Source organism: Danio rerio, chromosome 24, assembly GCF_052040795.2.
Source record: "Danio rerio strain M-AB ecotype USA chromosome 24, GRCz13ab, whole genome shotgun sequence".
Taxonomy (NCBI): Eukaryota; Metazoa; Chordata; class Actinopteri; order Cypriniformes; family Danionidae; genus Danio; species Danio rerio.
The window spans coordinates 3,953,073-3,980,848 of NC_141044.1; the positions used below are offsets into that span (position 1 = coordinate 3,953,073).

At 35.3% G+C, this 27,776-nt stretch overlaps 1 protein-coding gene and 1 long non-coding RNA gene across 12 annotated transcripts in view; one reads left to right on the forward strand and one right to left on the reverse strand.

Moving 5' to 3' along the window:
* The window catches only part of LOC137489203 (uncharacterized), a 146,914-nt gene extending 133,905 nt beyond the window's left edge, over nt 1-13,009 (forward strand). Inside the window, exon 5 of one of the 5 annotated variants that reach the window (XR_015524693.2) lies at nt 12,864-13,009. This is a non-coding gene — a long non-coding RNA (uncharacterized LOC137489203). Of the gene's footprint in view, nt 1-1,295; nt 2,025-12,863 lie in introns of those variants that run through there. The other 4 variants (XR_015524690.2, XR_015524691.2, XR_015524692.2 and 1 more) reach the window with 4 other exon arrangements.
* adarb2 (adenosine deaminase RNA specific B2 (inactive)) overlaps nt 1-27,776 on the reverse strand; it is a 619,893-nt gene that overhangs the window by 271,754 nt on the left and 320,363 nt on the right. For 5 of the 7 annotated variants that reach the window (XM_087309035.1, XM_087309033.1, XM_087309036.1 and 2 more), the window contains 4 exons: nt 17,927-18,176; nt 15,706-15,803; nt 3,336-3,496; nt 2,307-2,413 (listed from right to left, as the gene is read on the reverse strand). The gene's annotated coding sequence lies outside the window, so the exon portion shown is untranslated. Of the gene's footprint in view, nt 1-2,306; nt 2,414-3,335; nt 3,497-15,705; nt 15,804-17,926; nt 18,177-22,335; nt 22,436-27,776 lie in introns of all 7 variants that reach the window. The other 2 variants (XM_087309038.1, XM_087309037.1) reach the window with 1 other exon arrangement.

A 27,776-nucleotide genomic window follows, 5' to 3' on the forward strand; every position in this document is an offset into this window, starting at 1 on the left:
GCGGGACAATGAAGGGGGGTCGCCTGGTGATTTCCAAAAATCTATTTATTTTTATTAAACCATAATTACCATATTTTATCCATAACCTACTGAAAAGAAAAAAATGTTGTTTATAAATTCAATATACTACTGTATATAGTTACTATAGTAGCTTATAGTTACTAGTTCTATTGGATTGCGACCCCTGGGGTAATCACATTATATTAAAGACACAGCAATAGCGTGAGATGCAGCAGATTGATTTCATAACACCAGGTTAAACTTTCTGGCACATTTACAGCACTGACATACATAAAAAAAAAAAATCTACGAAGAACAGATTTGGGTCTATTTGTTGTGTATGTGCAATTGCATGCAAGGTTTCTGTATTTATAACCACCTCAGAAGATATTGGTGGTAGCGAGTCACTGGCATTTTTATTTTGAGGGTCGTGGGCTGCAAAGTTTGGGAACCCCTGATCTAAAGCACACCAGCAAGTCTAATTCTGAATGGCTAAAGAAAGGAAAAGTATTTGGAGTGGCCTAGTCCTGACCTAAATCTGATTGAGATGCTGTGACATGACCTCAAAAAAAAAGGCTGTTAATGCTTGAAAACCCTCCAATGTGGCTGAATTACAACAATTATGCAAAGATGAGCAGGCCAAAATTTCTTTACAGCACTGTAACAGACTTATAGCAAGTTATCAAAAATTAATGATTGCAGTTGTTTCTGATAAGGGTGGCCAAACCAGTTATTAGATTAAGGGGCAAATACTTTTTCACACAGGGTTATGTAGTTTTATATTTTGTTTTGGGAAACCACCCATGGAAAGCACTTCCTTGAAGAAGATATTTTGAAGAAAGCTGGAACCCTGTAACCACTGGCTTCCATAGTGTTTGTTTTTCCCTACAATGGAAGTCAATGGTTACAGGTTTTCAGCTTTCTTCATAATATCATCTTTTGTGTTCAACAGAAGAACGAGTTCATGAGAGAAGGTTTATAACCACTTGAGGGAGAGTAAATAGAGTAGATTTTCATTTTAGGGTGAATTATCACTTTAATAAAATGTCTGAGGCAACACTTGTAGATCATTTTCACAAGCTATAGATGGCACGGCTCGAAATATTTCAATTAGTCACATATCTTTAGCACAAACATGTTTTTAAAAAAAGTTTTTCCATCTCTCTCCCTCTGCCCACTCGGCACAAATTAGCGACTACTGGATCATCTTATGAAAAGAATCCACGAGTCCTTGAAGTTCCACTGTATATGGCGGTTTTTCCGAAACTGTGATTAATTGCCTCTTTTACGCCCAGACAGTAATCCTTCAGACCACTTCCTCTGAGCACGACTACATCTGAAGCTGCTCGACAAGTTTGGAGAGAAACGTAAGCGCAAGATGTTAAGCCACTTCACCAATATCCTGCCTGACACTCCACAGGACTTAGGCAGGGAAATATCTTTTTTTTCCTGGATTTACTAAGAGCGGAGACAGAAAAAAAAAATCCCGCAAGGTAGCTGCAGATTGCATTCATGGGTGGATTCGAAATCAAAATTACAGTCACTGTATTCGTTTGTCCTATTTTCCCAATGTCTTTTTTTCATTCTGACTACACTGATTGTGCCATATGTTGTCCCGGTGAGTAAATCCTCAGGAATACATGTGCAGTATTTAGTGCTGTATTGTAGTAATTCTGTCGTTTATTAAGTTGCCAGAATTCACACATGCCTTTAGCTGGCATATGCTGCTTGTGACATCAGAAAAAGGTCATTGTGTTTTGTTTTTTTCACTGATTTGATGTTGGCAACAGATGGCCTGCATTATTGTTTCATTTGTACGATTTGAGAAAGTATAAAACGTTTTCTCATTTTCTGCTTGGGTGATGTTTTGGGATAAAACACATTCACTCAGGCATACCTTATGTTTTTAGTATGTCAAAAATGCTGATTTAATGCTAAAAGCGAGGCTTTTAAACAACGTTTATTTAAATAAACTGTGCAAGAAAAAAAAAGAGCAAAATAAATTGCTTTAAAAGACTTCAATCATACTGCAGTGTATCTAATTGAACGCTCCTTCATCTTCAAGCACTTTAATGTCCCGAGGGTTGATAAAAAATAAACAAAAAAAACCCTCCTGATTTCCTTTATGATGTTTTGTGCATCATTTCCCCTCATGCTGTAATAGCAACACAGGCTTGTTCTGAAAACGTAGCCCTGTATACATTTTTGGAGAACAGAAATTATGTAGCCAGAGGACTGTATGGCTGCATTTCCTCAGTAAAATGAACGTTATGAGGCTGTATGACACCGTTCCTTTTCGCACTTACCTCTGCATGGGCGGCTTTTCCGCTGTTACTAGTTGTCCAGTGGCTCGTTGCTTATGTTGGAGGATTTGAGACAGAGCGGAGTTGACTGTGATGCTGGGGTTCGAGTCCTGCGAAGATTGATTCCAGAAAGCAGCCAAGACAAAGATAAAAGTAAAATCAGTATTCAGTAAAATCTGGAAACATGGTAAAAATCAGGAAGTCGCGAGGGCTTTTCTTTTTCTGGACCGCTTTTAAAAACACTGTCAGTTATGTTTAGGAAAGTGGGTGGGCCCTCGTCAATCGGAGGTTTTTAAAACACTAATGGTTGGGTTTAGGGAAGGGTGACAGCGGCCTCTGGAGGATTAATGTGGAACTCGCGAGAGAAATTTGAGATCTGAAAAAGCGCACACCGCTGCCTCTGGTGGATTCGAGAAAACAACAACTGCAAAAAACGTAGCTCCTGGGACGTATTTGATGCTCTCCAGAAAAGTATATAGGGCTACGTAATCAGAATGAGCCTGGGTTGTGTTATAGTTTACTCTTTCAGAAAGTATGAAAAGGTTATTTCATTATGCATATACAATAATAAAGTAGTCTTAAATTATTGCGATAATTTAGGAATTCAGTGGGAAATAAGATAAATGCAACTGTCCTAAAAAGTATGTAATTTTGACTTACATTAAACTGACTTAAAACAATAAGTTAAAATATACAACTTAAAACAAATAAGTTTAAGCATGTTTACATTTTAGTAAATTAAACTTAAAACTTAATTAAACTTTATTGAACAAAATATGTAGAAATGGTATAGACAGACAAACAGAGAGATGATAGATAGATGATAGATAGATAGATAAATAGATAGATAGATATTTGATTTATTTGATTATTAGCCTATAAAAATAGGTCAAAACATCAAATCATTGGTTGAAGAAATGCTTGATTAGTATAATAACAGTAATAATAATAATGCTCCATAATAGCTGCATTTGAAAGCATCATCGATGATTGATATGACGTGTGATTGCTGCTAAATATAGCTTCTTTTACCTGTCGCGGATTACAAGACCGCACTGGATGCAAACTCCTTCTCTCTCATTCACTTTTCTCTCCTCTGGTGTGAACGCTGAATGGCGGATAATCAATCACAAATAGGTTGCAGAGAAGGTTTGATGGTCAGAACCCCACCGCTTAAACATTCACGAGAGACCCTGGGAGGACAAAAAACATGAGGGAAAAAAAAAAAGAATTGATGCAGGTTAATAGTCGGTTTAAAATGAAGAAAAATCTCTCTCTGAAGTCTGAAACTAAAAAAGAAAAAGAGAAAAAGGGGACTCTAGAAGTACTAAGAAGATCCAGTAAGCTTTATTAGATTTAAATTAGATGAAAAATATATGCTACCATTTAGGAAACAGATACGCAGAAAAGCCAACTGACCAAGCTGGGGTTTGAACCAGCAACTTTCTTTCAGTGTGGTGACAGTGCTAACCACTGAGCCACCGTGTCACCCTGACCAATTTATTTACAAAAAATATATATATATATACTGCCAAGCTATTAAACTTCAGTTTATCTGTGCATAACACACAACTAACATACTCAACACAATTAGCATGTGTTGACTGTGGCCTAACCTTGAGCATTCTTAATCTATGCCTTCTATATAGAGATGACTGACATATTGACCTGAATGCATTGTCATTCCTGACCGGATGGCCTGCGCTATAAAAGATAAATCACAAGAATTCTCTGATTCTCCGTGGCTTTATTTCCCCCACGGTCTACTTCAGGCACAAAACGCACTGATATATTAGTATCACAGATGATTTTACTGCCATGGTGACAGCGTATCCTTAGCAACAACAACTAAAATGGCTCCAAAACAGCTTTAAAGTGTAGAGTTAAATATCCTTTATTGTGTTAAAGGAGGACTATAAGACGAGAGAGGGGGTGTTTGCTAAATGAGTGCTAACGATCAGCTTAGAGCCATTTATTATGCTTGATTAAATGCAGAGATGTGATATATCACCTGTTCCTGAATTAACTACAAATGATTCGGGGTGAGTGGAACAGGAAAATGTGCTACGGTTACCTTAACTTGGATATAGAAGCACATGGTTGTGAAGAAGGGAGGGAAAATCATATTTCTCCGTATGAACAGCAGATGGTAGTAGTAAACATTTAGAATTCATTTTGAGCCGGTCAGATTCGTGCGCCAGGCAGATGACAGCTTGTTTAGTGTGCTATGAATACAGCTAGCATAATCAATGTGAAGAACAGCCTATGTAGTAATATTTGCAATCAGGTATGACAATGTAAATGATATGATAGTGATGTTAAGTCAAGACAATGTTGGGGATTAGTATAGTAAATGTTTCGGTATGCCAATAAGGCATTGTTTTGCAGAAATTTGCAGAATATTTGAAGTCAAGTTTAATAATATTGTTGATGTTTTTTTTATCTTTGATTTTAAGAGTATTTTTTATCACTACATAAGTCATAAAAATAATCATGATTAATATATATATATATATATATATATATATATATATATATATATATATATATATATATATATATATATGCATTTCTCCATTTCTCTATATAATTTGGTGCATTTTAACAAAACAGATTATTAAACAGATATATTTAATAAAACTAGATTTTAGTGACCAAACATATTTAGAAATTGATAGATAATACAATTAAATTCAAACAAAATATACAAGCAATATATCTTTTAAATTTTCCTCTTTTTAAAATTTGTATAAAATATTTTTCTATAACATATACATTTGGGAGTACTAGTTTTTGGAGTTATTTTATTAAATAAGCTCTAGATTTGGCTTCAGTACTGACTAATCTAATGTATATGCACAAATATAATATTGTATAGCATATATATATATATATATATATATATATATATATATATATATATATATATATATATATATATATATATATATATATATATGTATGTGTATATATATATATATATATATATATATATATATATATATATAAATATAAATATATATATATATGTATATATATATATATATATATATAAATATATATATAAATATATATATATATATATATATATATATATATATATACATATATACATATACATATATACATATACATATATACATATATACATATACATATATATATATATATATATATATATATATATATATATATATATATATATATGTATATATATATGTATATATATATATATATATATATATATATATATATATATATATATATATATATATATTATACTGTAATTAAATGACTTATCCACTGAAAAAGTGCATCACTGTTTATTTTTAAGTAACTTACATTTATGTATAATCTACTTGCAATAAATTTTGTAAAAAATAAAAATCAACAGTTCTACAAATATCAATTCAGAAATTTGTAATTGTATATTGTTATCCTAATGTATTTTATATATTTTGTAGAATAATTATATTGTTTTATCTAAAGAGGGTTACATTTATCAGACAAATCAACATGCTTAAGAAGTAATGAGAAAATGAGAATAAATCAATAATTAATAGAGTATATACAGAAGGACTTTTAATTGGTCAGTAACCTGCATCAAACGCTTCTGGTGAGCTGTATGCCTTTACAAAATCAGCATGTTTAAGGTCTGTTTTCTTTAAAAAAAATCAGTGATCTTCACTGCCTGAGTGATATATGATATAAGGTGGGTCTCCGAACATACAAGAAGCACTGCATTAAATTGCATTTTTCCACGCAGTGTTTTAAAATATGAACATTTATTTTACCCTAGTATTTTTCATAGAATTTCTGCTTTCACCTGCTGATCCTGACGGGTGCATGCGTGTAAACGGCTTTAACAATTAAGTGAAAGTTGAGGTTTGTTCAACTGATTACATTGTAATTACATTGCAATGTCGATGCTGTAAAAGGAACTGTGTAAATTAAAAATAAAAAAGTCACATTAAACATTCACCAGAAGTTTATCTGTATGGGAAGAAACACTGACTGTGCATATACCCTATAAATGAAAATATATTCTGTAAATGTATATAATTTGGTGTCTTTTTTTTCCCCTTTTTTCTGTTTAACTAAATGTTGTTTTGGTTTAAACATGGTAAATCTTTTTGATAAAGCTAAACGATACTTGACGCAAATGTAAGACTTTAAATAGTTTATTTGTATTGTCTATAGAGCTGAGAGTTATAGGGATTCTAAGTAGTATTAGGTCAAGTAATTAAATTGCTTATTGAGTAACTAAATTTATTTTCAGACATACAAATTACAAAAGTAAATATATTGCAATAGTATCATTTTCATTATTTGAAAAAAAAAAAAACTTTTTAATTCAATACAACAAGAACAGGAGGTACTACATATTTAGATATAGTTGCATGCAATACAAGTATGGAAGACGTGTGATAAATTCAACACAATCTCACAGCAATTAGTTTCTTTTTGATTTAGTGGCTAATTTCTATGAATTCGTATAATCTCATTCTTACAGTTTAGTACGATTTCCTTATTCCCAATTGACAGTAAGGTTTTGGGTTTGGTGTCACACCTCCTTTTTAAAAATTGCACATTTTCGTACGACTGAACTCATACAAATTCATACAAATTAGCCTCTAAACTGATAAAACGTAAAATACTTAAATTTCCTCAAGAGATCAGGCTGGATAAATTACATTATTGTATTCATCAGTTGTCTATTTAAATTAAACCAATCAGATAGGGCCTCTCTATCCCCGCCTCCCCAATGGCTGCTGTTCAGCTATGGCTGGAGTGGCTCAAAGGCGAACCCAAAACTGAAAATAAACACTAATAGTGGGAGTCCAAATGAGAGAGAAGAAAATGACAACAGTCAATCAGAGTCAGAATATCTGCTGAGGTTTTCGCTCATGTTTTAAAGACTAAATGCACCTTGACACAGTTTTTTTGTTTGTCAGATCTAGAACTAATTAGATCTGAAAAAAATTGTACACATTGAATTTAACATCCTAACATCCTAACAAATGATTTAAAAGCATAACTAATAGTAAAAATAGCAATTCTCCATTATGTGCTGTGCCGCGCAGTACTGCAGCACTGCGTATGGTCACATTCAGTCACTCGTGCATTCTCAGTAGCCACATCTGAATAATGTAAGACAGACTGGTATCGCAATATTCAACAGCAGTTTCGCATATTCTCCCAGTATCGTGCAGCCCTAATTTAGATACAATTGGAATTATGTAATTAATTAATAATCAGTAATTAGGAACTTTTTTTAAAGCTGAATCTACACAACTCTTGATATTTTTGGGGGACAACTTCAGGTTTTAAGTTCAATCCACTTCATTTTTTTTAAAACAATTTGGTTAACTTAATCGACAACATGATGAAATTGTGTGGAACCAAACATTTTTTACACTGAACTTCAATTGTAATTGAAATCATACACGAAAAAGTGCAACAACATGTGTATATTTCAGATTTAAAAAAATAAATTAAAACAAAAAAGAAGGCCAAAATGTCAAAATTGACAAGTCCACGAAAAAACTATTGTAAAAACTGTGTAAATATCAAAGCATGAATGATATGGTCAAGTTTTAGTGGATATCTGTAATTAAGACTACCTTAAAAGTCCATGGATGTCACACTGGGGCATGGGAAAAGATTTCCTAATTGTCTCCAGAGTATCATCAGTATTAAACAGCACTGGAGACACAGAATAAAGCTGGCCTGTCTGTCAAAGCCTCAGATTTAGGAACAAATGAAAGAAAGGCTATTGTGTAAATCCCACAAGTTAAGCCGTGTGGCCTGTGCTGGAAAAGCCTCATCTTTTGTCCTGTGAAAGATCACGGAGGGCTGACTTTCTGTTCCTCGACCCGCTGTAAATTAAACCGGCCCGATGTCAGATAACATAGGAGGTTAGACGTCCACATTTGCCTTCACTCGTCCACAAATGTAGACAGAGACCAGTCTGAGGGGCGAAGAGATGTCAGATAAAAAATAATAGCAAAGAGATCAAACTCTTGGCAAATAAATGTCAGTCATTGTGAAGTAATGACAGTGCTGTGTTAGAAATGACAGTCATTTGAAACGGCGAAATTGCGCAGCTCTGCTAGAGAACTGGGTCAAAAACAATGCAAATCTACAAAGAACGAATCTACAGTTTATGCTGTGGTTATGATGATGATACACTGCAAAAATGACAACATGAAGGAATTAGATCAGATTATTAGATTTTTGTGCTAATTTAAGTGAATTGAACATAAAACAATTAGGTTACCCCCTCAAAAACTCAAGAACTGTGATCTTTCAGCTCATTTGCAATAAGTAGTTTAAAGAAACAGCAAAGTAATTTTTTTGAGGTTACACATTGGGTTCCACACAATCCCTTCATGTCATTCCAAGGCAAATCGATTAACTTGACTCAATGGTTTTACATATGAAGTTGATTGAAGGTAAAACCGTTAAATTGTCCTGCTCAAACTCTCAAGAATTGTGTTGTTTTAGCTCATTTTAATTAGGTGGTTTAAACAAACAGCAAGTGTAATTTCGTAACGAGTGTACACCTTAAAAAAAGTTGGGTTCCACACAATTACTTGATGTCGTTCCAATGAAAATTGATTAATTTAACTTAATGTTTTTTTTTTTACAATTTTAAGTTTATTGAACGTAAAACAATTAAATTGTCCTGTTCCATCTCTCAAGAATTGTGTTGTTTTAGCTCATTTTGAATAAGTAGTTTAAACAAAAAGCAAATGTAATTTCGTAACGAGTGTACACCTTTAAAAAAAATGTTGGGTTCCAAACAATTACTTGATGTCGTTCCAACGCAAACCAATTAATTTAACTTAATGTTTTTTTTGTACTCTTTTCAAATTGATTGAACATAAAACAATTAAACTGTCCCGCTTAAACTTTCAAGAATTGTGTTGTTTTAGCAAATTTTAAATAAGTAGTTCAAACAAACAGCAAGTGTAATTAAGTAACGTGTGTACACCTTTAAAAAATTTGGGTTCCACACAATCACTTGATGTCGTTCCAACACAATTTAATTAATTTACCTTAATAGTTTTTACAATTTTAAGTTGATTGAACATAAAACAATTGGCACTAAATTCAACCCTTTTACAGGCCCGTAGCTAGGAGGGGTTCGGGTGGTTTGGAATACACACACCTCACCTACAAAGGTCCAGAATTAGTCATATATGAGCTTACCTGTCCTATTTTGACTGCTATATCATCATAAACTGTGAAAATAACTAATTGAAAAAGGCTTTGAGGGCGCTTTCACATTTGGCTGGACCGTACCCGAGTTCGATTGTCCCCCCTTGCCACCTTCTCGGTTGGTTTCTGTTCACACTGTCGTTTTTCCTTCTGAACTTTTATACACTTGCATCATCGAGGTGCTGTTGTGTGTACGGCTGTTGCTAGGTAATGGACATGAAAGCAAAGCGCCAAAATGGAAAGGTGTACGCACATCATGGTCATTCTGCTTTTACTGAATCTTTTGGTTTTGGACATACAGGAAGCGACTCGCGTCCGTCTGCCGTGAAAATATTAGACACATTTAGAACATCACACGATGTCTGCATAAGCTGCTTTTGGAGGAGACAAGCAGACATTATCACTGTGATTGCCCTGGCTCAGTACCGCTTGTCACCAAGGTACATTGCGTGATACACACACACACACACACACACACACACACACACACACACACACACACACACACACACACACACACACACACACACACAAAAGAACGTTATGAAAAGGATAGTTTGTTGTACAGTCGGCGATTCATTTCCGCTAAGTGGTATGATTGCATTCATAGCAGAAGTGAACCGGACCAGAATTCGTGTGAACTGTACCCCACACCACCTCTTTCAGGCGGACTCGGGTACAGTTCGTGGGTGCGCACCCGAGTTCAGAAGACACGTTCACACTAACTAAACATACCGCACTCTGATGTCAAACAAACCCAGGTGCTGGCCAAAGTTGCTAGTGTGAAAGCACCCTAAGACCAAGAGGCTAGAAAAATGTGAAGCACTACATTATATTATTATTATGTTTTAAATACTGTTTATTTAAATGGGCCAAATTCAGACTGAGGAAAGTTGAATGTGCTGGCCAGTTTGTCATTTGCCTAATAAATGACAATAGGCTACGGTTTTTAATTTAAAACTTTAACAGATTCCTATTGTTTTTTCAAATTATATTTGAAAATAATTATATATATTAATATAAATATTAATAATATTTAGAATAATTTAAATAATTAAAAATAAGTCCTTTTTTATTCTAAATCTTTAGGAAATGTGGTAATAATGACCATCCAACAAGCTAATTCAAGGTGCATGTGGGAAACTGGAGCACCAAGAGGAAACCCACTCCAAACATGGGGAAAACAAGCAAACTCCACACAGAAATGCCAACTGACCCAGCGGGGACTCAAACCAGCGACCTTCTTGCTGTGAGGCGACAGTGCTAACCACTGAACCACCGTGTCACCCCTTAACTAAATAAATGAACTAAAATAAATCTATTACTCGAACCCAAAATAAATCTAGAAACAAAACAACATTAGCTCGCATGCTAATATACAGTATATGTACAGTATAGTATATATAGTTTTGATTTTTTTGTATTTTGACATTTATGAATTGATTGGAGGATGGAAAGTAGTCATACAGTATAGATGATCAAACGAAGGGCAAAATTATAAAAAAATGTTCAGTGTGAAACATTTTAAATGACTAATATTTATATAAATAACAAACATTAAATTTGGAATAACATGCCATAATTAATCATTCTCAATAAGCTGAGAATCTGAAATCTGTTTAGCATTTTGACTCAAATGTCTCAATCAGCTTTACATTTTCACCTGTTTTAAATAAAAAATCACGGAGAAACAGAAATGTTCTTCATAATTAAAACGTGCCAACTTCAAAATCAGTTTCTATGTTCACTCTGAATAATAATCATATTCTCACTCTTTTTATCAGCTTTACTTAAGGCATTTGAGAAGAGAAAATAAGTGCAGTGTGAAAACCCATGGCAAAAGGACAAGGACAAACACACACAAACTAATTCATCCTTGGCCTCTGCGAGTGATTAAAACTACTTTGATGGGTCGTCTTCATATTTCAGAGACATGCTTTTCTGAATTAGCATGCAAAGTTATTGTGCTGCATCATCCAAAATGACATTTGCTGCTGCAGTCAAACAGAACCGAGTGAAGCCGCGCAATACGTTTCCTCTGCAAACTAACGATAACTTGCATCAGGAAGGGGCTCCACTCAGCAAAACTCACCAAAGCTTAACTCTGAAGCAATTCTAGAGCGTGCAGCAACAGTCAGATTATACATACGGGACATCATAAAGTTGACTGGTAATCTTCTATTCCTGGAATATATGCAACTTGGCGGCAATTGTGCTTGAATATACATTTCCCATCCTGCCCAAGAAAGATTTATGCGACCCCTTGGGAAAAGTTATTAGTGAATTGATGAGGCTAAATTCAACATCCGCCTTTCTCCAAAGGTAAACTTTCCTTCAGAAATGCAATTTATCAGCTGGTAGACGATTCGCCATAGGATTAATCATGGTTCCTTTTTGTGGGTTACGAAATAAATTATATATTTTGTCCAAGTTTTAAGCTTGTATGCACAAACATTGATATTCCACAAGTTTTCCAATGCCATAAACTTGAACAGCTTTGGAATTAAGTGTATATAGGAAGTGTAAATTGCAAGATATAGTTTAGCAGAGACAACAGGATCTATGTTTTTTACTCATTCTTGAAATTGGTTCTCAAACAGTGATATTCCTCACTATGTCCAATGCTGGACAGCATTGACGTAAACCTTAACAACTTTGGAATTAAGTGTATATATATATAAAGATAATCTAGTTTAGCAAAGACAACAACATTAATATGTAGTTTTGCTTTTAATTAAAAAAGTAAAGTAAGCCTTGTCAAGTATAGTTTTACCGATAGTCGAAACTCGTCCTCAAACAGTGATATTCGTCCAGACTTCCAATGTTGGACTGCATTAGCGTAAACCTGAACCACTTTGGAATTAAGTGTATATATGGAAATAATTTAGTTTAGCAAATACAACAACATCGCATGTACTTTCACTTTTAAATAAAAAAGTAAAGTAAGCCTTGTCAAGTACGGTTTTACCATACCAACATTGGTCCTCAAACAGTGATATTCCATTGTTGGACTAAATTACCGTAAAAACAAACATCTTTGGAATTAAGTACATATAGCAAATGTATATATAGAGAGAATTTAGTTTAGAAAAGACAACATTATCGCTTGTAGTTTCGCTTTTAAAAAGTAAAGCCTTGTCAAGTATGGTTTCACCTATAATCGAAACTGCTCCTCAAACCATACCTGCCAACACTCCCGTTTTTCCTGGGAGTCTCCCGTATTTCAGACCCATCTCCCATTTTGGTCTGTCCCCCCAGTCCTCAGTCTCCAGTTTGCGCAAAACATTTCTTTCAAATGTCTCCCCAGCTAATATCAGTTTCCCTCTCTCATGGCAGAATCCAGCAGCTGATCAGCGCCTGCACCTTCACACCCTGTACAACTTCACTCTTTCCCCCGAGCACCTGCACTCTTCGTGGCCAGAAGACATCCACTGCACCTAGACTGTACCACTCAATACGCTGTAAATAAATCACCCTCCGGGAAAAAGTGTGTTCAGTGTACATCTGTGTTAGTGTTTTCCCTCTATCTTACCACAATGGAGATGATATAGTTTAGCAAAGACAACAACATCACCTGTAGTTACCTGTAGCCTTGTCAACTATGGTTTCACCCAAAGTCGAAATTGTTCCTCAAACAGTGATATTCCTCAAGATGTCCAATGTTGGACTGCATTTACCCACAGTCAAAATAATCCTCTGATTTTAACCCATCCAAGTGTACACACACACACACACACAAGCAAACCTGCAATCATTCGATTACAAGTCCAACTCTCCAACGATTAGGCCACAACTGCCCCAAAATTTGTATACATTTCTAACATTACAAGTGCTGCATATCGTCTCAAATCTGAAGTGCTGGAATTGTTAACAGCGATGGAAACCACAGAAACTGTAATCATTCTATCAAACGTAATAGTTCTCCAGCGACTTCTACTGATAGCAGCAGCTTGAGGTGTCTCGCAAGAATGGAGCTAGATCTCGTCTCTGAGCTCTTGGAGAAACAGATGTTATTTTTGAACACTCTTTAACTGAAATGAAGAGCAAAATATATTCAGGAATACTTGAATTGTATATCAAAAGTGCACATTTTGTTTAGATTAGTAGCATTTTAAAACTCTAAAAATGAGCACAAAAGACGTCAAAAGTACCCTTTCAAAAACATGCCGTTAGTTCAATGCTTTCTGCCAAAACAGCACTGAATTGTAGAGCCCCCCGCTCCTTACTAACCAGAGAGGAAACACACATGGACAGTGCTTCTACATAATTCAATCACAGAAAGAACAGCCAGAAAGGGGACATTGATAGATTTGTGCCGGATATTAGTAACATTGACCCATAACAATGTACAGTACCTATAACTGTCAGCATGTTTATGTGCTTTTTATACTGTTTCTATTCTAATTTGCAGTTAAGAGAAATAAATAAATACATTTAAATGCAAATCAAAGTATAAATATCAGTGAACATGAACAAATAGATTTCCCTACCAGCGAATATTAATTAATTTCTTCTTGTCGGCTTAGTCCCTTTATTCATCCGGGGTCACCACAGCAGAATTAACTGCCAACTTATCCAGCACATTTTTACACAGCGAATGCCCTTCCAGCCGCAACCCACACACACACTCATACACTATGGACAATTTAGCCTACCCAATTCACCTGTACCACATGTCTTTGGACTGTGGGGGAAACCGGAGCACCCGGAGGAAACCCACGCAAACGCAGGGAGAACATGCAAACTCCACACAGAAACGCCAACTGAGCCGAGGTTCGAACCAGAGACCCAGCAACCTTCTTCCGGTGAGGCGACAGCACTACCTACTGCGCCACCCAGCAAATAGTAATCAGACACCAAATTTAAAAGCAGACACTAACCCGCTATAACGCCATCAACAAAGACTAAATCTCCAAAAGACAGACGAAAACATCGGGGAATTGTAGCTCTGTCATGGACATGAGGCATATAAATTCCTGAAAAACAGCTCGAGGTGAAGTATATTGATCGCAAGGGCTCAGTTTGGAATTCCGTCTCAGTTTTGTTGATATGAAATTAAACATTTTCGTAGCTTAAAACAGATGGAAATATGATTGCTATTCGTATGACTACTATGGCGAAGGCTTAAACGGAGCAGTGCTCATAATATCGAGCAAAAAAAAAAGAAAAAGACAGCTGGGAAACATAACCTGCTTTGTATTTTTGTAGGAAACATAGTTTAGATCTGTTTAGGGTAAGAGGTGTGTGAGTTATTGCCATCATCACTGAATGTCAGGAATATCGAAAACAAAACTTAACTCCGCTACTTTAGCGCCGCTCACAGAGCTTGATCCATGCAGACATTTCTCCTCTTGGGTTTAAGATTTTGAAAAGGGAAAAAATTCCATCAACCTGTCCAAACTTTTAGGATACCTGGTGTCAGATTTGCATAATCCAGGGGTGTCCAAACTCGGTCCTGGAGGGCGGGTGTCCTGCAGATTTTAGCTCCAACTTGCCTCAACACACCTGCAAGGATGTTTCTAGAAAGCCTAGTAAGAGCTTGATTAGCTAGCCCAGGTGTGTCAGATTGGGATTGTAACTAAACTTTGCAGGACACCGGCCCTCCAGGACCGAGTTTGGACATGCCTGGCTTAATCCATATGCACAACGCCTTGGCTTGTTTCCCTCGATCAAAAGCTTGACAGCCACACGTGCTAAACCATGATTGGTGAATGGCGGTTTTCAAGTGTGGCTTAGCGAAGGGTGAATTATTAAAATTATCAATGGTGGCCAAACTTTTGCATAAGACTGTTCCAATATCAGGATATGAGATGATTATATAGTGACATGACATTTCTGTTTTATCAACCAGCCTAAGTATCACTTAAAAAAGTTTTGGATTCACTTTAAGATGCAGGACAGAATGGTGGGCTTCAGCCTGACGTCAGTCCGAGCTTTCACAAAGGAAGGTGTGATGTTGAAACATTGCTTTCACACAGTCACAAAAAACTATTCACACAGTTGAATCACCTAAATTAATCCCTTGGTGGTAAGTGCCACACATTTTAATTAATCACACTTCAGATTGCCAGAGTTTGAAAAGGAAATGTCACCAAGCCAAGATTATTAATGCCTTTAAACATTTGGGGGGTTCAATCAAGTGTCATCAGTATGCGCAGTAGGAGAGCAGAAGATTTACCTTGTTGGGACACACTGCGATACATCATGCCATCGAGCCAGGAAACGCCTACAGTCTCGTTTTGCTCAGACCCCTTTGAGACGGCAAGTGAATGCATCCTGTAGAGTGAACACCGGGGGAACAATTAAACACAAAACCTTACTCCGACACACGTGTGGCTGCCTTCAACACTGACATATTAAGGCACATCCAAGTTGTTCAGGTGTAAAGTGGAGATTGCTGCCGGTTCTCGAGAGTTTTTCACATGTTCTCACAGGTGCATTTTGTTTTTATCTGCACATGTTAAAGGGGTTTTGTTGTTAATGAGAGATGGGTCTGTTGTCTAAGAAAGAAAGTTTTCCCTGATTAATATGCAGATTATAAAGAAACTTTAAGATTTTAAAGGAACGCTCCAACTTTTTTAGGGGTAAAAAGTCTCATTTTATAAGTCTCTTAGAGTTAAACAGTTGACTTGAATCGTTTTTGAATACGTTCAGATGATATGTTGTTCTCACTGGGTTAATTTTGGCTCAGTCATTAGCATTTCGTTCAAAAATGTAAAAAAATAAAATAAAATTAAAACTAAATAAAAAATTTAAATTTCAATAACTGTCCTATTTAAAGCTTGAGTCTTCAGTAGTTATATTGTGTATTAACATCAACGGCAAATGTAAAATGACTATTTTCTAGGCCAATATTACTAGGAACAATACACTACCTGACAAAAGTCTTGTTGTCGATCCCAGTTGTAAAAGCAACAAATAATAACTTGACTTTAAGTTGATCATTTGGAAATGTGAAGGTAGATTTTTTCCAATGAATCATCTGTTGAACTGCATCCCAAACTTTACAAATACTACAGAAGACCTATCTGAACCCGCATGGAGCCAAGACTCTCACAGAAACCAGTTAATGGGGTTACATTCAGTATGGGGGTGTGCGAGTGATCTGCAGAGTGGATGGCAACATCAACAGCCTGAGGTATCAAGATATTAGAAGATAAGTTATTAATTGTTGTTCCTAAAACTTGGAAAGGCGACAAGACTTTAGTCATGTAGTGAACTCTCATTGTGGCATATTAGTACTTTAAAGCGGATAATTATCAATACTCTTTTGAATTTTTTGAAGGAAATGATAATGGTCAAACACAATTAAATTCATTATGCTAAGCTAAGCCAAAAGTGACATTCCCAGAATAAGAAATATTCTAGCATTAACGACAAACTCTGGGTTAAACCCAGAGTTAACAGAGAAAGCCTATATCAAGCGTCAGACCAGCTCAGATTTGTTTGGTTTTGTCAATCCAAAACTTACTCTACAATGCGGAGTTTGTTAAACTCATTTTGAGCAAAGTGCCTTGGGTTAGACATGTTGCGTAAGTTTTCATGGCAAAAAAACCTGCTTAAAATCAAATTGAGATTGCTCTAATTGAATGTAAATGTGCCTGCGTCAACACTGAAACTGGTGTAACTGGTGCCTAGGTGGTGTGCGTGACTGATAATTATCATATCCATGATTCTGCATATAAGAAATGAAGAGTTTGGAGTTAAAGTTAAAACATTTTAAGACAAAGAAGCTTGAATACATAAAACAACAACTTCGATATAGTATATGTCACTTTATCAAATATTAATTTTAAGTCTTAAAATTAACTGGACTAGGCTTCAGCATATCAAATATGTCTCTTATAAACATGGTACTCTATTCTATAAAATTCTATATCTTTTTAATTATTTCTGCTTTAAAACTGCATTATGGAACCTTGATTTGTCCTTCAACAGCTTTTACAGTTGACAACTCTGCAAAAAGTGACTTTAATTGACATTTTTAATAGTTTAAAGTGAGGTATTCGTACTTTTGTTAACAAATTACAGTACAAAAGCTTAGCAATAAACTGCCAGTACTATGTGTTGTTATTTTACAGACTTAATTCTCTAAGCTTTGTATACACCATATTGTTTGGAACTACTAAAATACCAATTAAAGTCACTTTCTTAAACTGCTAAAGTTTCATTTTCAACATCAAATGGCCACTGAACACAGATAAAAGTCCCATTATTTAATTCACGACTGTAAATAAATAGAAAAGTCCCATAAATCACAATTTTTAATTAACAGATTATTTTATTTTACCGTGAAAGCCAGTTTATATCTTGACAAACACTCAACGCCACTGCTTTCCTAAACATTGCATTTGCCCTCTGCCCATCATCTACCTGGTATTTGATTAAGAGTATCTTACCGCAGCTAACCATGAGGGAGTCTCATTAGCTAAAGGGCTTCATCTGGTCCCGGCGGTGAACTAGGCAGGGATCAGGCCGGGTGTTTGCTCAATTCCCTCGGGTTCTGGAGGTGGTCTCGCTGGACACGGGGGCTTGTTGATAATGAGTCTGTCTTCCTGCAGCCTCTGTTTGGCCACCGCTCTGTGATTAAGAGATGTGTCCATCTCCTCCAGTCCGTCACACCAGGGACTGAAACCTGGAAGAAAATCACTGAACACACAGCGGAAGAGTCTTCATTACTCATCTAATGAGCTGCTCGCTGGACAACAACAGATTTACAACATACTGGCTCTGTTAAAATGCTAGTGTGCTTCCTTGGTGTCATAGGTAACGTTAATTTTCAGATCTATATTGCATATTCGTTGTTATTTATGTGCCAGCACTGTGGCTCAGTGGTTAGCACTGTCGCCTCACAACAAGAAGGTTACTGGTTCGAGTCCTGGCTGGACTTGTTTGCATGTTCTCCCCATGTTGGTGTTGGTTTCCTCTGGGTGATCCTGTTTCTTCCACAGTCCAAACACATGCGCTATAGGGGAATTGGATGAACTAAATTGGGCGTAGTTTGTGAATGCGAGAATGTATGGATGTTTCCTAGTACTGAGTTGCTGGAAGGGCATACGCTGCGTAAAATATATGCCAGAATAGTTGGCGGTTCATTTCAATGTTGCGATATTGATATAAAGAGTGGCAGACTTCTTTGCATTGATCAAAATCCATCATAAAAGATGGAAGTGAGCAGATTAATGGGAGCTGCATTTTATACAGTACCCATCATACAATAAGAAGCGTCCGGCATTTAAAGTAGGACACTGCATGGTATTCCCTCAGATGCACTTTCTGCAGTAAGACTCTTAAGGCAGAACACATGGAGTCAGCAGCCCAGAAATCTTTTGGCCTCTCTGGCTCTTGATGGCGGTTGTGCTTACACAGGAGAACTGCCTCACTGGCCTCACTGACACCTTGAAATATGTTGTGTTCAGGGCCAGAGGTCTCTAAAGACCTGGACACCGGTGACCCTTTAAAGCTGCTCTTTTCTAATTTGGGAAAGGTTTTACTTCCCATTATATATTTATTTGAGCCATTTGTCATTAAAGCTTTGAAAAAGTCGGTGTGATATCTTGGAAAAGAAAAAAAAAAACAAGAAGAGAAAAAAATATATAGTACATATATTTTTTTTGGTAACACTTTACAATAAGGTTCATTAGTTAATGCATTTACTAACATGAACTAATCATGAACAACACATGCACAGCATTTATTAATCATAATTGAACATTTACTAATGTATTATTAACATCCAAGTCCATGCTTGTTAACATTAGTTAATGCACCATAAGTTAACATGAACTAACAATGAACTACTGTATTTTCATTAACTAACATGAACAAATACAGTAGTAAATGTGTTGTTCATTGTTTGTTCATGTTAGTAAATGCATTTATTAACATTAACTAATAAACCTTATTGTAAAGTGTGACCGTTTTTTTTATTATTCCTCTCAATTCATCTATTTTATTAATTCAATATATTTATTCTATGTATTGTTGGCCTTAATTTTGTAGTTTCTAGTATTGCATCTATCTTGTGGGCATTTTATAATATTTGATTCTTTATTGTGTGAAAACCATTTCTTTATTAAAAAAATAGATATAATGGGTTTATTACTTCCAGTGCTAATACATCATTAATAATGATTAAATACAAAATTGGTAGTAGTCATTAAGAATTATGTAGTTTGGACATGGTGCGAATCATGAAATGAATCATGACCATTTTAACTCAGTTATTTTGTCAAATTTATGTTGTCAGATTGCCAAAAATCAGTCTAAATATGTTAAAATAAAAATGTTATTAAATTTAATCAGTTAAAATATATGAATATGGTATGAATATACCAAGAACAAGTCAAATCCAATTAGTTCAATTCTATGAGGTTGGTTTACTTAATATTCAGGGACAAAAATAAGCAGCTCCACACTTCACACAATAGATAAATCAATAAGATGCATTTAAAACTCACTGGAGGTATTGATGATAATGTTACAAACATTTTGTTATTATCATTTTCATTTATGTTTAGCAAAAAATATCAATCACAAAGTTTATTAGTTTGGTTATTTTTAAAGTATTTATTCAAAATATAAATTTTGTATGCAATTAGAATAAATAAATCTTATTTGTTAGGCCTAAATAATGATTTTGTCTAATAATTATGCAGCTTTAATGTTTCACACATGAAAACATACGACATTTATAATGTTATATCATGATTAAAAAATAACACCCCGTTGTTTCCACCACCCTTGGATAAAGAGTTCAACTTGCAATCAGTTTTGAGATCCCAAAACAAACATTTTACCTGATTTTACATTAAAAATGTGTCCCATACATGGCTCTTTAATTAAACTGCCTGTCTTAACAGCTGCTTCTGACCGATTCATGCAAAAAAAGTAAATTTTATGCATAGCTGATTACTGGTGATCTTGCCAGACATGAAGTTAAATCATGCTTATGTGCCAAAATGTTCTTATGACAATGAGTTGCAGTTTCCAAAGCCAGACGCTCTAACAACTGTGCAAACTAAAAGCATGATGGGAAGTGACTTGCATGGCTAATGACACTGTTCAGCACTCATTTAACTTACAGCTCTGAACAACCACGATATTGTGCAGTTACTCTGTGTGAACATAACCTACACAATGACATTTTCATCAAAGTCGATGTTTATTTGTACATGAATAAATTATAACTGCAGAAAAAAATATAGAAATAAATTATCACTTTTGGCTGCTCTTGTTCGAGATCACCACAATGGATCACCATTATTACTGAGATTATTGCTTCTTGCTGTACATTAAATAAATTGCTGTTGAATGCAGAAGATATGGAAATTATAATAGTTGCACAGATCAATAAATAATAGTATATTGTTAATCATTAATAGGAATATTATTGTTACTAAGGGGTGATTATTAGGGGTCGCCACTCTGGATCTATAATCAATAACAACCACATCAACAACAATATTAATATTATAAATAAGTTATTTAACTAAACTCATATTTAATAAATATAAATAATAATAATAACAACAACAACAATTATGGTCATTATTATAAATAATATTTCTAAAATATTTGTTTTATAAGTAATATAAATAATAATAATTATTATAATAAGTATTGTTGTTTTTTTTATTTTACAAATAAATATGTAAGTAATCATAACTATCAAAATTTTATTAAACACATACATATATGATTTTAATATTAATAAAAAATAATAAAATTTTACAACAATAAAAAAATAAATAAATATTAAAATATAAAAAAATAAATATTTAAGTAATAACTATTATTATTTTTATTATTTTTATTAAGTACATAAATATGAATTTAGTTAAATATATATTAATGTATTAATAAATAATAATAACTGATATTATTTAAATATTTATTTTAATAATAATAAGTTATTATTTCTTAAATATTTTCATTCAAATAGTAATAAAAACAATAATTATAGTATTATTATTATATACATGTAAAAATAACATTATAAATAACAAGTAATATTAACCAGTGTTATTATTATTATTAAATAAATAAACATGAATTTATTTATTTATTAATAATTAAGCAATACTAATAACTACTATGATTATTTAAATGGTTTTTAAATAATAATAATAATAATATTTTTTTCCAATAATACATTTATATATTTATAATTACGTTTTTTCCAATGTAATTAATGCAATTAATTGTGAGTGCAATCTGAGAAAGAAATTTAGGAAGCCGCCATTTGTGCTCAACACCATAAGACAAATCCCAAATAATCTGTTTTAATATCTGAAGTGTTTTTCCTTGACTGCATTTAGATTAAATGTACAGCAAATGGAGACAGCTACTGACTTCTCTTTGAAGAGTTTCAGAATCGATCCCATAAATTAATCAAGTATGAGGAAGTTAGATAAGCCGACACACGTACGCAAGACGAACAGACTGTTTTTTTTTCTCACTAGTCATCACCTCTGTGTTTTCCACACTAATATGCTGGCCATCAAATATCTGCTAATGTGTCAAAACCCATATGGTCCGTATGCTAATGAAAACAATAGAAAGCGCATGTAAATCCCCCATATGGCCCAAACTTTCTCAACAAATGCCAAGCAAACCACAAGGGAGCTGACGACAGAATCTTGAACAGTTTTGGTTTTGATAAATATTGTCAAGTATGTGGCAACAAACAGATCTCATAACCTACACGCGGCGCTGCAGTTTATCGAAGAAGAAAGCAGCTCTTAAGTTGTGAAAAACGAAAATCAGCAGGTGTTCGGATCTGAGCTTTGTTTTGGTATTACATCACCTCGGGCTCATGGAGGGGGATTTGAAGTGTCATTAGAGGGTAATCTCAACACAAGCAGACACTCAAGCCCACCGCTGGTCCAGTCTACTGTGAGGCTTATCTGGCAGAACAGGAAAAAAAAAAAATCACAAATGAGATCTCTTTAGTAGCCCCAGTGTTTCTCCCAGGCAAAATAAAAAGGAAATGGATCAGCGTGGTATCAAAACTGAGAATTATAATTTTCCGTGGAACAGTCCAGAATTTATTCTGAATGATCAATCTGTGGGCATATTACAATTTTAAAAGGTTCCTAATTTTGTTTTGGAGGTCTACAATTAGGTTAATACCAATCTAAAGCCTGTTTCACACCGCAAGCGTAAGCAGCTGCGTTTTTTTCGGCGTTCATGTTAACAGATTAGAGCTTTCATTTATAAAAAAAAAAGTGACTGCTTTAAGACTGTTTATGGGAGTTGTAGTCCATAGCGAAGTGTATTGTGGGTAGTGTAGTTCGATGAGCAGCTGCTTATGCTGTCTTCATTAGTTTCAAAAACACTGATTATTTTTACAATTTAAAACGGCATCCTTGGAAATCATCTCTGCTAGAGATACTGCTGCCCTAAAAACAATAAAAAGGAAATAAAAAATCTTATTTATAGGGCTGCTCGATTATGGGAAAAATCATAATGATGATTATTTTGGTCATAATTGTAATCACGATTACTCAAATCGATTATCAGTTGAAGTCAAAATTATTCGCCCTTCAGTTAATTTATTTTTATATATCAATATTTCCCAAATGATGTTTAACAGAGGAATTGTTCACAGTATTTCCTACACTATTTTCTCTTCTGAAGAAAGGCTTATTTGTTTTATTTCGGCTAGAATAAAAGCAGGTTTAAATATTTTGAAACCTATTTTAATAGTTCAATATTATTAGGCCCCTTGAGCAATATATATTTTTGATCGTCTGCAGAAGAAACTCCTGTTATACAATGATTTGCCTATTTACCCCTATTAAGCATTTGAATGTCACTTTAAGCTGAATACTAGTATCTTGAAAAATATCTGGTAAAATATGATGTGCTGTCATCATAGCAAAGATAAAAGAAACGCTGTCACTTTAAGAATAGTGCAGCTCTGATATGGTTTCTCTTTCACGTGTCTTTTGATTCTCAACTTGTTTGTTTTTCACACAAACGAGGGTTAATATGAATAATCACTGAACACCGCGCTCTGACACAAATGTGCATGTATTTGACCAATAAAGCGCTCACATTAAGATGGCGTTAGATGTGTGTGCTCTGCTCGTCCCCGAGCCTGTCTGAAGACTGATTTATACTTCTGCGTCAAACGTCGGCGTATGCTACGGCGCTGACGCATAGCCCTTCGCCGTGGCACCTCTCAAAAAATGTAACTACACGTCGCAACGACGCGTAGCGCAAGCTCTGTGATTGGTCGGCTTGGTAGTGCTGACGAGTCTGGGCGGGGCCGAGAGCCGCGCGAGTGGCGCTAGCCCAATGGAGCGATTGTTTACTATTGTGGAGTCCCGTGAAGGAGCTCCAGATGGAAAGTTTTGTTTTGTGTTTACCTCATAGTTAAAGTTGTTGCACGTCCGCCGGTTTCTGCCTCAAAATGAGCGAGTTTGAGCCACTTGTACATCCAGGAAGTGTTCAGGAAAAGCAAAACAGCAGCAAAGAAACTCGACACAGAGGAACATTTACACCTCACTGCCAACTAGTGTTTCGGAAGTGTTAATGCAGATCGACAGAGACAGCGCGCAGAAGTATAAATGCACAGCTACACGCGTTTCCTGCGCCGTGAGTGACGCCGGTCACTTGACGCAGAAGGATAAACCAGGCTTAAGCGCGGCACACACACACACACTACCTGTCCGAGGCTAAGCGCGGTGCGTGCACACACACAACAGCATGTGCTCTTTCGCGCTTTTAAAAATATGAATGAAGCGCATCCCATGCTGCAAACTTTACATTACAGCACATGCTTTTAGTCATTTTTACGTGGAACTGAGCTTTGCAGAGCAATAAATGTGTACAACTCTAAAGGGGCGGTATATGATGGCATAATCGTTTATCTCGATTAATGGGGTTTCATAATCGTTAGAAGCCAAAATCAAAATCGAAACCGGATTTTTGATTATTTGTACAGCCCTAATTTATATCTTATGAACGCTATTACAGAAAATTTAGACGGTTTTAAAACCTTGGCTTTTCCAAACCGCGGTATACCTTGAACACGGTTATCATTCCATGCTTACTTGTATAAGCTTCCAGTATATTTTCTGTTACTGTACTAATTATTTCTCTATATATTATTATATTATATATTATTTCTTCTACATCTTATTATTTCAAACAACTAAAATGTCAATGAAGTCACTATTGAACTGTAGAGTTGAATTTTCAACATCAAAAGTCGACAGCGCAAAGATAAAACCCACAAAAATACACAAAATACAGAAACTGATATTTAACAGATATATTTTTTACAGTGTATTTACTTTCACAGCACAAAAAAAAAACCCTCAAACTTTCAACATCAACCAAACCCTTCTAGGCCTCACATACAACTGCAGTGTTTGAGGGTGAAAGCAGACATTGTAGTGGTCAAAGACATCAATGCTTTGATCAATCTCTAAAAGAAAAACTTTAAAAAACTAAAGAACACAAGACAACAGAGAGACCATCCAGATCTCAAAGAACCACAGTACTCATCTGGCTCATTGGTCGATTAACGCTAAAAGTAATTTTTTTGCATTAAACGAGTATAAAAGAGCAGTAATGGATGAAAATGCTCACATTAAAAGGATCATTCCAATAGCTCACAGCCACAGCGAAGATGTGAACGAGCCGGAGAATAAAGAAATGAAGTTCTGAAGCCAAAGTTATTCAAGGGTAATGCTTTAAGTTTGATATCTCTCTCTAACGAGCTTCGCGGGACTACAAAAACAGAGCTTTATGACGCCTATAATATGATCATTATGCAGTTTATGGCTGTGGGTCTCCGTGGGCTGAAGATCACAGGGATGATATCCTTTCCTGTTTCATATCGGATGATGCTCTGCAATTTTCCACCTCTTTCATAACAAAAGGCTTTGATGCGGAGTCAGAAGTCTTGAGATTTTGTGGATGATGGCTCAGGGATGAAACACTGCACTATGCACCGACTTCTTTATCTGCTCTAACAATCCATAATGAACAGTGATCAGGACATAATGCATTATTACGGGTGAATCCCATGAAAACATGTCCGGCTCGGTGCATTATACAACAAAATCAAAAGAAATCTTCAGTGAAAAGTGTATTATTTCCCTCTCCCTCCATAAATATGACATTTTCGAGACAATTAACGTCCTGTGGAGTGACTTGCGATACTCCATCTGAAGGTATTTTAAAAAGTATTTTCCTAATTTAATTATTATCCCACATGCAGCTTTTATAAATTCTTATTAACACTTGTGTGCTGTTGGGGGTGTTTTCATCAATTTGGGTCTTAAATTGGCCACAACTTTCTTTGTTGCAGGAAATGGAACGACTTTTGGTGACAAACCTTATTTTGACACATAGTTTGGGGGAAACACTTTGGAAATTTTCAACTCTAGAAAAAAAAGTGTACTCCTGAGTGTAAGAGAGACCAATGAACACTTGATATGTTTGAGAAAATCTAAATAAGCATCTCAGCTCTAGGAATATAGTAAACATAGTAAGAGTATATATTCACACACACACACACACACACACACACACACACACACACACACACACACACACACACACAAACACACACGCACGCACGCACGCACGCATGCACACGCACACGCACACGCACACACACACACACACACACACACACAATAATTTACTGTTTTACTCCATATAAAAGCCAGAATCTTTTTTTTGCACATGCCTGTCTAAAGAGTTAATGCTGCCAATTGTACCAGCAATCAAGAATGCAGGATTAGATGGTGTCATGACTTTGCAATTAAAAAATGTTGTTATAATGGGGGTTTACGGGGCAAAAACGGCCACAAACATAACGAAAAGGTAGTCAATTTGAACAGGGCACAAGAGTTTACAGAAAGGCAATGATAGTAGAACATTAGATTTTATAAGTATTAATAGTAGATTTTATTATTTTTTTAAGTCTTAAATCGTGATGTTAGTGGCATTAATGTTAATAAAACTTGGTGTCTGTGTGAATTTACAAAATAAATAAATAAACAACTTTTTTTTTTAGCTGTACATAAATAAATCAGCACAATTTTTTTTTCTCACCTGGAAAATCACAACTGAAAAGATCCTACTGTTCAGTCTCGCAATGCTATTAGATGGTAGATTCAGAAGGCAATCAACTCACACAACTTGACAATTTGCCTTAAAGCACAGCATCTTGTTTTGCTAAACAAAATAAACTAAGAGTCAAGTAAAATGCCTAAAATACTAATTCTAAATAACTAATTTTCATTAAGTAAAACTTGATTAAACATTAATTCATTCATTTCCATTTGATTATTTCAGAGGTTGCCACAGCAGAATGAAGCCAATGTTTTACACAGTCCCTGTGTACACATGTCCCTCCACCTAACAACCATACACACTCATTCACACACACACACTCATACACTACGGTCAATTTAGTTTATGCAATTGACCTATAGCGCATGTCTTTGGACTGTGGGGTAAACCCGAGCACCCGGAAGAAACCTACGCCAACACAGGGAGAATATGCAAACTCCACACAGAAATGCCAACTGATCCAACAGGGACTCAAACCAGTGACCTTCTTGCTCTGAAGTGACAGTGGTACCCACTGCGCCACAGTGTCGGCTGTTATTTATTTATTTATTTATGACAAAACTGCAAACCACCCAGCTATACGGAGTCCAGACAACCTATAACAAGCTGTCTGTAAACACAAACACACATACACACAAGCAAAAAGCACACACACAAAGACAGCACAGAGCTCTCTCTTTCATTCACGCGCGCACTCACACAGCAACAAACAAGCTAAACGCAGCATCACGCTTTCTCACACACATAAATACGCGTGCTCGCTTGCACTGGAGTCGGGAGCGATATTGTTAGGCGCCCGTCCCCATCTAAAATTAAACCAGTTGCCGACCGCTCCCGCGCTTTATTCGGAAATTTATTTCCAGAAATCTGGTCGGGTCCCGCGGCTCCCCCTGAATGCAGACCTTTAGCATGTGCCATCAATCCGCCTCTTTTTGTCTTGTTTCTTTCTTTGGATAAGCTGGATTTGAACGCGAGTAACATAAGACAGTCCAGTGCTGTCGTTTCGAAAATGTTTAATAACAACATAACTGAACTATATTACACGGTCAAAAAACTGTCTTGCTTCCATCTTCATGACACGACTTCTTCCTTCCCGGAAGTGACATCAGCATATACTCTATATTTAAGAATTAAATTACTTAGTACAAT